General features: G+C 46.5%; 1 pseudogene across 1 annotated transcript; it reads right to left on the reverse strand.

The window, feature by feature from the left end:
- Window positions 1-4122: 4122 nt before the first annotated feature.
- Window positions 4123-9092, reverse strand: LOC311329966 (annotated as a pseudogene). Its single transcript has 2 exons — window positions 8550-9092; window positions 4123-4334 (listed from the first exon to the last, which is right to left on the reverse strand). The product of its transcript is annotated as an uncharacterized misc_RNA (transcript).
- Between the last annotated feature and the right edge of the window lie 2214 nt (window positions 9093-11306).

Raw genomic sequence — 11306 nt, forward strand, 5'->3', positions numbered from 1 at the left:
AAAGACCTGTGTCATCTCAGGACCCTTTTCCTCTCCTCGATATGGTGATGTTAAGTACAGCCGGATGCGCAGCCTCCACATCTGGCTAAAGGGATACTGCTAGACCAGCTCCATCTCACCGGCGCTCCATCACCATAGACCTGGATTCCCTGCCCCTCACTGAGACCTGGTACAGCGGTATATTTCTATAAACGAATTTTGCCCACCTGAATATGCCATTCAGCGAATTATCTCCCACCGCACCCCTATTACCAACAGTCAGGTGGATCTAATATGAAAAACCTGATATCCGTTCCAGTGAATATACCATCCAGGCCTACTAGTCAGGCGAGCCAGCCCTTTTCTCCGGAAGCTATTTCAACGGCGATCCTGAATGTCAGGTCCCTACCAAGCAAAACTTTTCTCATTAATGATCTTATATGTGAACGTAAATTAGACTGTATGTTCCTAACTGAAACCTAGCTAAATATAAATGGACCAGCAGCCCTCATCGAAGCCTCTCCTCCAAACTACAGCTTTTTTCAATCTATCAGAAGCGGGAAAAAAGGTGGAGGAACAGCCACCATAGCTACAGATGCCCTCAGCTGCAGGACCATCTCCTTTGATGATTTTACCTCTTTTGAATACCACGCTATTGTCTTAAAATGCCAGCCCCCAGTTCTGGCAGTAACCGTGTATAGGCCTCCCAAACAATGCCCTGCCTTCTCTACAGAATTTTCAGAACTCCTGTCCATCATCCATACAAATTATGATAAGATTATCATCATTGGAGATTTCAACATACACGTGGATACTGAGGCGGACTCAAAAGCCAGGGACTTTATCAACCTCCTAAACTCCATTGATTTTACCCAAAATATCACTGAGCCAACCCACAACCGCAGCCACACCCTTGACCTAGTGATTACTAAGGGCCTGACTATCACTGTCTCCTCTATTAGTGACCTCGCTCTCTCCGACCATTTCTGTATCTTCTTCACTGCATTGGTTCCTAAAGTCAAAAGTAGTACTGAGCGCTTCATCAAGAAACGTTATCTTACCTCCGCAGTAGCCGATAGTTTTAGAGAAATAATGATCACAAACAATTTATCAACTCCAGAAGTGGGGCCGTCAGGCACTATTGAAGACTTAGCAACCAACTTTAACACCAGAGTAAGGGCAGCCTTGGATTCTGTAGCACCTATTAAACTGAAAAGGATCACAGCCAATCATAAAGCTCCATGGCGAAATGAGGAAACAAATCAACTAAAGAGAACCTGCAGAAGATCTGAGCGTATATGGCGAAAAACCAAGCTACAGGTCCACCACGATATTCTCAAAGAACATCTCTCTATTTCCATCAACCGAAATAATTCAAGAGTGCTCTTCTCAACAATTGATAGCCTAATAAACCCTGCCGTAAAAACACCAGATAACCTGCTCTCTACCTCCAAATGTGAGGAATTTGCAGCTTACTTCAGAGATAAGATTATGAATATTAGGAGGAATATCACCCAGGAAAGGCCATGCATCCCGTTCACAGATCCTCTTCCTCCATGTAATGGACATATGAGCTTGTTTACACTGGTGGACACAGAAATGTTGAGAAAAGTAGTATCCAAACTCAAATCCTCCACATGCCTGCTGGGTCCCATCCCCACCGATTTTTTCAAAACTATTTTTGACTCTGTATCCTATGACATTTTAGCCATTGTTAATGACTCCCTATCTACAGGTGTCTTCCCACCAATACTTAAAACTGCTTTGGTGAGACCCGTGCTGCAGAAAAACAACTTAGACACTTCAGTTCTTTGCAATTTTAGACCAATCTCCAACCTTCCCTTTTTGAGTAAAATTCTGGAAAAGATTGTTTTCAAACAGATTAATGATTTCCTAGCTACAAGTTCTACCCTTGACCTTTTCCAGTCCGGCTTTCGCGCCCATCATAGCACAGAGACGGCATTAGTCAAAGTTGTAAATGACCTCAGAATTAATGCTGACTCCAAAGAGCTCTCTGTTCTCGTCCTCCTGGACCTGAGTGAAGCCTTTGATACTATAGATCATGCAATCCTCATCAAAAGACTGGAGAAGTGGGTTGGCCTCTCCGGTCCAGTCCTTAATTGGCTTAGGACCTATCTAACCGGTCGTGATTTCTTCATTGCCCTCGGTGACCATAGCTCAGGAAAGATCCCTATGACCTGTGGGGTGCCCCAAGGATCGATCCTAGGACCTATACTCTTCAGCCTATACATGCTGCCCTTTGGCAGTGTCATCAGGAGGCACAACATTAGCTACCATAGCTAGGCAGATGATACCCAACTCTATATTTCTGTAACACCCAGTAACTACATATTGATTTACTGCCTTGTCAAGTGTATTACGGATATACATGTATGGATGTCACATAATTTCCTCCAACTAAACCAGGACAAAACAGAAGTACTGATCATTGGAGAAAAAGCTGAAAGAGAGAAACTATCTGCACATTTAAAAACTCTGAAAATTGACACCAAATGCCAGGCTAAAAACCTAGGTGTCATACTTGACTCAGATCTTAATTTCGAAAACCACATCAAGAATATTACAAAGACATCTTTTCACCACTTAAGGAACATTGCCAAGGTGCAACCCTCTCTCTCAGGCTGACACCGAAAGACTAATGCATGCTTTCATCACAAGCAGGCTGGACTACAGTAGTAGCAGTAACTGCAATGCTCTGCTATCAGGCCTACCAAAGAAAGCAATCTCTAAGCTACAAATGATACAGAATGCTGCAGCACGAGTCCTCACTAAGACTAGACGAAGGGCACACATCACACCAGCCTTAAAATCACTACACTGGTTACCTGTCAACTCTAGAATAGACTTTAAAATACTATTACTAGTCTATAAATCTCTCCACAGTCACACACCAGAATACATTTCTGACATGCTTGTCAGGTACATGCCCAACAGACCACTCAGATCCTCAGCTACTGAACTCTTAACAGTTCCAAAAGCCAGGACCAAGAAACACGGAGAGGCAGCTTTTAGTTTCTATGCCCCCAACCTCTGGAACACCCTGCTGGAGTGCCTACGAAGGGCCGAAACAACTTTTTAATAAAAGGGCGATTCTTGGCAGCGAGGGGCCCTAGGTTGCTAACATGGCTGTCTTTATGACCAAACAAAATAACCTCGGTCTTCCCATCATTCAGACTAAGGAAGTTTAAGTCCATCCAGGTCTTGATGTCATTTAGCGCAGATGTTACAGGCTTAAAGGAATTCTTACAGTTCAATTTCAGGGGGAGGTACAGTTGGACATCGTCAGCATAGCAGTGGAAAGACACATTGTGTTTCCGTAGAATGGAACCCAGGGGCAGCATATATAAAGAAAATAATAAAGGGCCTAAGATGGATCCTTGGGGGACACCGCAGGTTAGGGGGGCCACACTAGAGGAGAACTCACCCAGCTGGACAGAGAAGCTCCTATCAGTCAGGTAAGACTGTAGGAACATGAGAGCAGCACCTTTAATGCCAGCACACTGTTCAAGGCGGGTAAGAAGGGTCTTGTGGTCCACAGTGTCAAAGGCCGCGGTCAGATCTAGTGTAACCAGGATAGCAGCACACCCAAAGTCGACAGTAAGAATAATATCATTAAAAATCCTTAAGAGAGCCGTTTCAGTGCTATGAGCAATTCTAAAACCAGACTGGAACTTCTCATACACATCATTCATCGCTAAAAAAGAGTGCAACTGAATGGAAACAATCTTTTCCAGTACTTTGGACAAAAAAGTAAGTTTAGAGATGGGCCTAAAATTAGAGAGAACAGTTGGGTCAAGACTAGGCTTTTTGATTAGTGGCTGCACTATATCATGTTTAAAGGAGGCTGGAAAGACTCCAAAACGAAAACATGCATGGACCAGAGTAAGAATAAAAGAGCCCACTGAATCAAACGCATCTTTTAAAAGGCGAGAGGGAACACTGTCGGAGGGGCAGTTTGTAGGCCGCAGCTCGTGGACAACGTCAGACAGTGATGTCAGGAATATGAGTTTAAATTCATTGAGACTAGCTGGGCACGAGGATGAGACAGAGGGATCAGGGGCAGCAATGGGGGGTGCGGACCGAATATACACGATTTTCTCAACAAAGTAATTAAGAAAATCATTACAGAGAGCAGATGACGGTAACCGGGGCAATATCCCGAGGGTTGACGAGAGAGTCCAGAGTGTCAAAGAGAACCTTGGGTCTCCCAATGTTATTGGAGACAAGGTTGGAAATGTATCCGGTTTTGGCTGCCTTCACAGCTCTCTGAAACTCCATTACACAGTCCTGCAGAATCCCGAACGAGATCCTTTTTCCACTTTCTCTCAGCACGCCTACAAGAGCGTCTGAGCGCACGGATAGTCAGTAATCCACGGTTCAGAACGTGTCTTGGGACTTCTGATCCTCAAGGGGGCGACAGAGTCCAGTATAGAGGTGCAAGTGGAATTAAACAGCGCCACGAGCTCATCCACACTGAGCGCACCAAGGCCATCCACATTCGAGAGGGTAGAGCAAGCCCCCAGGATTCGAAATCTAAAGTGAAGGCCTATTGAACCGCGCCATCTTGGCTAGATTTGTAGTCATTTTGCTATTTCCGGTGACTTTTGTACTTGCGCAGTTGTGCTTTTCTGTCCTACGCGCGTCCACGCACGTTCCCGGCTCTCTCCGCTTTGATTTAGCAATGAAAACCGGCTTGCATATGAACCTGTTTTTGTAAAATATATCCATTGGAGAAATTATTTTTTCATCCAGGCATCTTAGTTTCAACAGGTTAATTATAGCTGAAGATGTTTTGCTTGCTAGTAGATGGTATTCATTCCGTTCGCGATAACGTTATTGCAGCCAGGCTAAATTCCTCCAGGGAGCCAGTGACAAGCGAGTTGAAAAGCTTCACTCCCCGCCAGCAGGAGCTTTGGCCGCTGCTACCGCATCTCGGATAACCCGCTGAGTTCGTGGCTGCTATTTCACATTCGCCCTTGATCAATCCCAATACCGATCCATGGTAATAATGAATCAATCGTTCAGATCGGCAGTGCTGCATGCACGTTACAACATCATTGTTAGCTTTATTAACATAACCATAGCCTACATTTATCTCTCTAACGTTAGGCTATCCATCTTACACCAGTCGGCCATTCGATAGCTAGAAGCGGTCAACACCAATGTTGACCGTGGACGTGGACGCGCATAGGACAGAAAAGCACAACTGCGCAAGTACAAAAGTCACCGGAAGGCCAGAAAAGCACAACTGCGCAAGTACAAACGTCACCGGAAATGGTCAAATGACTACAAATTTGCCAAGATGGCGCGGTTCAATAGGGCTTCATTGTTGATAGCGGTCAGTGAATGGAGTGGCTGTATCCAGTTCTATTAATACATCCATGGGGTAGAGCCATCGACAGCTGCCGAGAAAAGCGCTGAGATGTCCGAGTTTATCACTCGAAAACGGCGCACAGGAGCACGTGAGGGGGCAACAGCGCATGGGACAACAGCAGTTAATAGAACAGGCATGTGGTCAGAAATACAGGCGTTATCGCAAATTTAATTTACACAGACAGTAAGGCCATGCGATAACACCAGGTCCAGCGTGTGGCCTTTATTATGCGTCGGTCCAGAGACCCACTGAATGAGGCTGAAGGAATCAGTCAGAGCCAGGAAGTCTTTGGCCAGAGGACTGGATTCACAGCAGACATGGATGTTCATATCACCCGAAATCATAACGTGATCATAATCCACCATGGTTCCAGACAGAAAACTCTCAAACTCCTGGATAAAATCCTTGTTGTATTTAGGTGGGCGATATACAACCGCACACAGCAGAAGGGGAGACGCGTTTAGTTCAAAGAGTTGCAGCTCAAAGCTTGAGTAAATGACAGATGGAATCTGCCGACAATGAAAGCTGGACTTGAAAACACACGCAAGTCCACCACCTTTCCCAGTGGTCCGAGGGGTGCTGAGATACGTACAGTCGGGAGGGAGGAGTTCGGAGAATGGTATAGACTCACCAATGTGTAACCAAGTCTCGGTCAGGAACATAAAATCAAGCCCACGGGAAGTGAAAAAGTCATTTAGTTGGAACGTCTTATTCGCCAATGACCTGGCATTAATCAAAGCCATGGAAAAGATCAAGTTCGGAGTCAGACTGGTCGCAGCCCATCTTACTGGGCGCAGGTTCTTGGGGACAACCCCATCAACACAGGCTCTCACCTGCCCGGACAGCGGTCCTGTTGTTCGGCTACACCACCCAGAGGCAGCCGGCCCAGCGCGTGGAGTGGGCGCTGTCATCAGCGGGCCAGGCCGCACCGTAAGTCCGAGAGCATTCGGGCTGTGCACGTCAATCCGCACCCATGGCCTCTTGATCTGCAGCAATCGCCTGACAGTAGAGGAATAACAATATCACCCATGCATGAGTCGCGGATTTTCTGAATTCTCTGTATACATCTGTGTTTATCCTGCTATGCACTGTATGTATATCAAGTTGTGTACAGAAGCTGGTTGCCCTGAAACAGGCTTGTTCTGTTCTGATATCTGTGTTGCTTCAATGGCTCAGCATGCTACTAACCATTTTCTGCCTCCCCTAGTGCCTCTCTCTCTCCCTCCTACCTTCTAACCAGGTCCAGTGGATGCCCCACTGTCTTCCGCAGACCACCCTGAATCCGATAGATACCCCTGTGTCAGCTGTGGATGTCGTAGTATTTATTTAACACACACACACGTACACACAGACACACATCAGTCCACATTCGGCTTAGGCCTGGACCTGGGCTCAGTCCCCCTTCCCCTCACCCTAACCCGGGTCCGTATCCTTTTCCCACCCCCACCCTACCCCCGACCGCTGCCTCTACCTGGACCCAGGCACACTCACGCTCACACACACACAGACATACACCAGTCCTGGGCTCGGATCCCCTCACCCTAACCCGGGTCCGTATCCTTTTCCTACCCCCACCCTACCCCAACCCCTGCCTCTATCTGGGCCCAGGCACACTCACGCACACACAGACATACACCAGTGTTTTCCATGTCTCTCCTATGATGTTTTTAGCCTCTCTTACTCTGAAAATGTAATTTAATGTAATTTATTGCTCTATAAATGTTCTTAGCCGGTAGACAAACATACTCCAGGATCGCCTTGTTGAGAGGGGTCTGGGAAGAATTTTGTGATTTTTTGCTTCCCTTTGGAATATGTAGGGGTGGGTCGTATGCCCACCTCCCTTGTTCTCTGTAAAGCGCATTGTGTTGCCTCTGGGTATGAAATGCGCTATACAAATAAAGCTTTGATTGATTGATTGATTGATTGATTGATGGTTTGGGTCCATGAGCCGCCAAAACACAGCCGACCATTCACCTCCATTCATATTTTGGACTAAGATTACGTGAAAACTACGGCTGATTCCAGGGTCAACAAGCTGCTCGTTGTCCTCTATTCATTTGGACTCAGGAGCTAAAAAAAGAATAATTTCATTGTCAATAGGGGGCTTTAAATGGCCATATCTCAGTGTGGGAAGGTCACAGAGACACAGGGTTTGAATTCGCATAAAGCTCTCGACCTAATTAATGCAGCAGTACCAAACATGTCCTGCGCGCATGCATGTGCACATGCACAGAGACAGGGCATGCATTCATGGACGGAGGTCTGTGCTCCATGAGCACCATTTCTAGTGAACGACGATGTTACTGTAATAAGGGCATGACAATGACACTAGAAATATGTTCTTATATTATATATGCACTATTAGAGAACTCTTCTGTCTACAAGAGTGAAACTCTGGACTGGCGGTGTCGCTTCACTGAAGTCTCAGTGAACAAAAAAATACATTCCAAGTACTTTATCTCTTATCTCTTTATCATTATCTCTGCATAGCCTGTCTGAGAATAAGACATACTGAACTTAAATGAGATCAACTATCTATTACTTTTTAAACAGCAGTGTTAAGTTGATTATCAGCTCTGCTAAGGCCGTGTTCTTCTCTTTCCGCTCACATGGATGTGAGTCATGATAATCTTAAAAAATCTCAAACTGGTATTTTTCTTCTGAGCTGAATCACATATGAAAAGGCCCACCCACAATGTTGACCCACGACCCACATTCAGAGCGCTACCGTGCCTTTTTAATGCTCCTTTAGAGGCACGTGCTCAAGTGTTCATTTACATTTAATTTGTGTGCGTTCATTAGTATACAGAATGTGTGCATGCGTGTGTGTGTGTGCATGGTGTGGTGTGTGCATGGTGTGTGTGTGCATGGTGTGGTGTGTGTGCATAGTGTGTGTGCATGGTGTGTGTGTGTGTGCATAGTGTGTGTATGTGCATGGTGTGGGTGCATGGTGTGTGTGTGTGTGTGTGTGTGTGTGTGTGTGCATGGTGTGTGTATGTGTGCATGGTGTGGTGTGTGTGCATTGTGTGTGTGCATGGTGTGTGTGCATGGTGTGTGTGTGTGCATGGTGTGGTGTGTGTGCATGATCTGATGTGTGTGCATGGTCTGGTGTGTGTGTGTGCATGGTGTGGTGTGTGTGCATGATGTGGTGTGTGTGCATGGTGTGTGTGTGTGCATGGTGTGTGTGTGTGTGTGCATGGTGTGGTGTGTGTGCATGGTGTGTGTGTGTATGGTGTGGTGTGTGTGCATGGTGTGTGTGTGCATGGTGTGGTGTGTGTGCATGGTGTGGTGTGTGTGCATGGTGTGGGTGCATGGTGTGTGTGTGTGTGTGTGTGTGCATGGTGTGTGTATGTGTGCATGGTGTGGTGTGTGTGCATTGTGTGTGTGCATGGGGTGTGTGCATGGTGTGTGTGCATGGTGTGTGTGTGTGCATGGTGTGGTGTGTGTGCATGGTCTGATGTGTGTGCATGGTCTGGTGTGTGTGTGTGCATGGTGTGGTGTGTGTGCATGATGTGGTGTGTGTGCATGGTGTGTGTGTGTGTGCATGGTGTGTGTGTGCATGGTGTGTGTGTGCATGGTGTGGTGTGTGTGCATGGTGTGTGTGTGTGTATGGTGTGGTGTGTGTGCATGGTGTGTGTGTGCATGGTGTGGTGTGTGTGCATGGTGTGGTGTGTGAGCATGGTGTGTGCGCGCATGGTGTGGTGTGTGTGCATGGTGTATGAGTGTGTGCATGGTGTGTGTCTGTGTGTGCATGGTGTGGAGTATGTGCATGGTGTGTGTGTGTGTGTGTGTGTGTGTGTGTGTGCATGGTGTGTGTGTGCATGGTGTGTGTGTGCATGGTGTGTGTGTGTGTCTGTGTGTGTGTGTGTGTGCATGGTGTGTGTGTGCATGGTGTGTGTGTGTGTGTGGGTGTGTGCATGCATGGTGTGTGTGTGTGTGTGTGTGTGTGTGTGCATGGTGTGTGTGTGTGCATGGTGTGGGTGTGTGTGCTTGGTGTGGGTGTGTGTGTGTGTGCAGATCCGGGTGTCCAGAACATTTGATGCATCTTCTGTTCTCTTCATCTTAATGTTTCTCTCTCTCTCCTTTGCCAGCTTTTTCATCTAGATCAATCCAGCCCCCAGGCCCACTCTGGAGCTATTCCTTCACACCGGAGAAATAAAGAGACATCGAGTGAGAGAGAGAGAGAGAAATAGAGACCACCCTCATACAGCATCACCAGACGTCGACCGCTCCATGACTCTCTGGTCTGGGACAGCAGAGGGGCTTAACAGCTTCTCTGTTCATCCTATAGACATGGTCGTGCACCACACATGGTCAGTAAAGGTTGATATATGGTCATGATGATACTATTAGACACCTCAGTAAAGGTTGATCTGATACTGTCAGACACATCCAGTAAAGGTTGATGTATGGTCATGATACTGTCAGACACATCCAGTAAAGGTTGATGTATGGTCATGATACTGTCAGACACATCCAGTAAAGGTTGATATATGGTCATGATACTGTCAGACACCTCAGTAAAGGTTAATATGATACTGTCATACACGGTCAGTAAAGGTTGATATATGGTCATTATACTGTCAGACACCTCAGTAAAGGTTAATATGATACTGTCATACATGGTCAGTAAAGGTTGATATATGGTCATGATAACGTCAGACACTTCAGTAAAGGTTAATACAATACTGTCATACACAGTCAGTAAAAGTTGATATATGGTCATGATATACCCCAGTAAAGGTTAAAGGAGTAGTAAAGGGAAAAATCATGTTTAGCCCTGTTTTAAGGTTACTTATGATCATATACAATGTTTCCGATCGAAACGGTGACAAAACTAGCACTTTTGGAAAGGTGATAATTGCTCTACCACCGTTTAGGTCATACAATGGATGTGGGTGGGCACCTTGAAAAATCATTCAAAAACATGTTAAACTCTCGATTTCAAAGACAAGAAGCTCACCGAGGGGGTAATTGGTGTCCGTTGGTGTTCTGACATCAAATTCGCTGCAAAGTATGAATCCTGTAGGGTTTTGTTGATCATTTTATGAAATCCATTGACTTGTGTTGACGCAACCATTGTAGATGGGTAGATCAATCCGCAGAGGGGATTCAGGAAGCAGAACTACTGAAGTTATGACCTCTGTGGGCCCCAGTCTTCTCACCATCATAAATAGGTTCCTAGCCTCAGGTACGGTTCCAGCCCTTTTTAAGCAGGCGGTTGTTCAGCCGCTGCTCAAGAAGCCCAATCTGGACCCCTCCCTGCCAAGCAACTACAGGCCCATCTCTAAGCTGTCCTTTGTCTCGAAGGTGCTGGAGAAAGTGGTGGCAAACCAACTCACCACCTATCTAACCAACCATAACATCTCAGAGAAATTTCAATCCGGGTTCCGCAAGCAACATTCCACGGAAACTGCCCTCCTCAGGGTCTCCAATGACATCATGATGTCGTCTGACGCCGGCGAATGCTCCGTCCTGGTCCTGCTAGACCTCAGCGCAGCGTTCAACACGGTGGACCACGGCATCATGCTGGATAGGCTCAGGGAGTGGGTGGGCATCACAGGGAGTGCTCTTAGTTGGTTTGCCTCCTACCTCAGAGAGAGAAGTTTCTCTGTGGCTGTTGGTCCCTTTAAATCGGACCCCCATCCCTTGTCGTGTGGTGTGCCACAGGGATCCGTGCTGGCACCAACTCTGTTTGCCCTATATATGCTCCCCCTCGGTCTTCTCATCAGCACATTCAAGGGTGTCAAATATCATCTGTATGCTGACGACATCCAACTCCAGTTCTCTTTTAAACCCGGGAAAGTCGAGGGACTCAGCATCCTTCATGACTGTCTGTCGGCCATTGACCAATGGATGGCGGATAATTTCCTGCAATTGAACGCCTCCAAGACTGAAGTGCTGATCGTTGCAAATGATAAGACTGCCGCTA

The sequence above is a fragment of the Borostomias antarcticus genome (genome assembly GCF_949987555.1).
Source record: "Borostomias antarcticus genome assembly, chromosome: 1".
In the NCBI taxonomy this organism is placed as follows: domain Eukaryota; kingdom Metazoa; phylum Chordata; class Actinopteri; order Stomiiformes; family Stomiidae; genus Borostomias; species Borostomias antarcticus.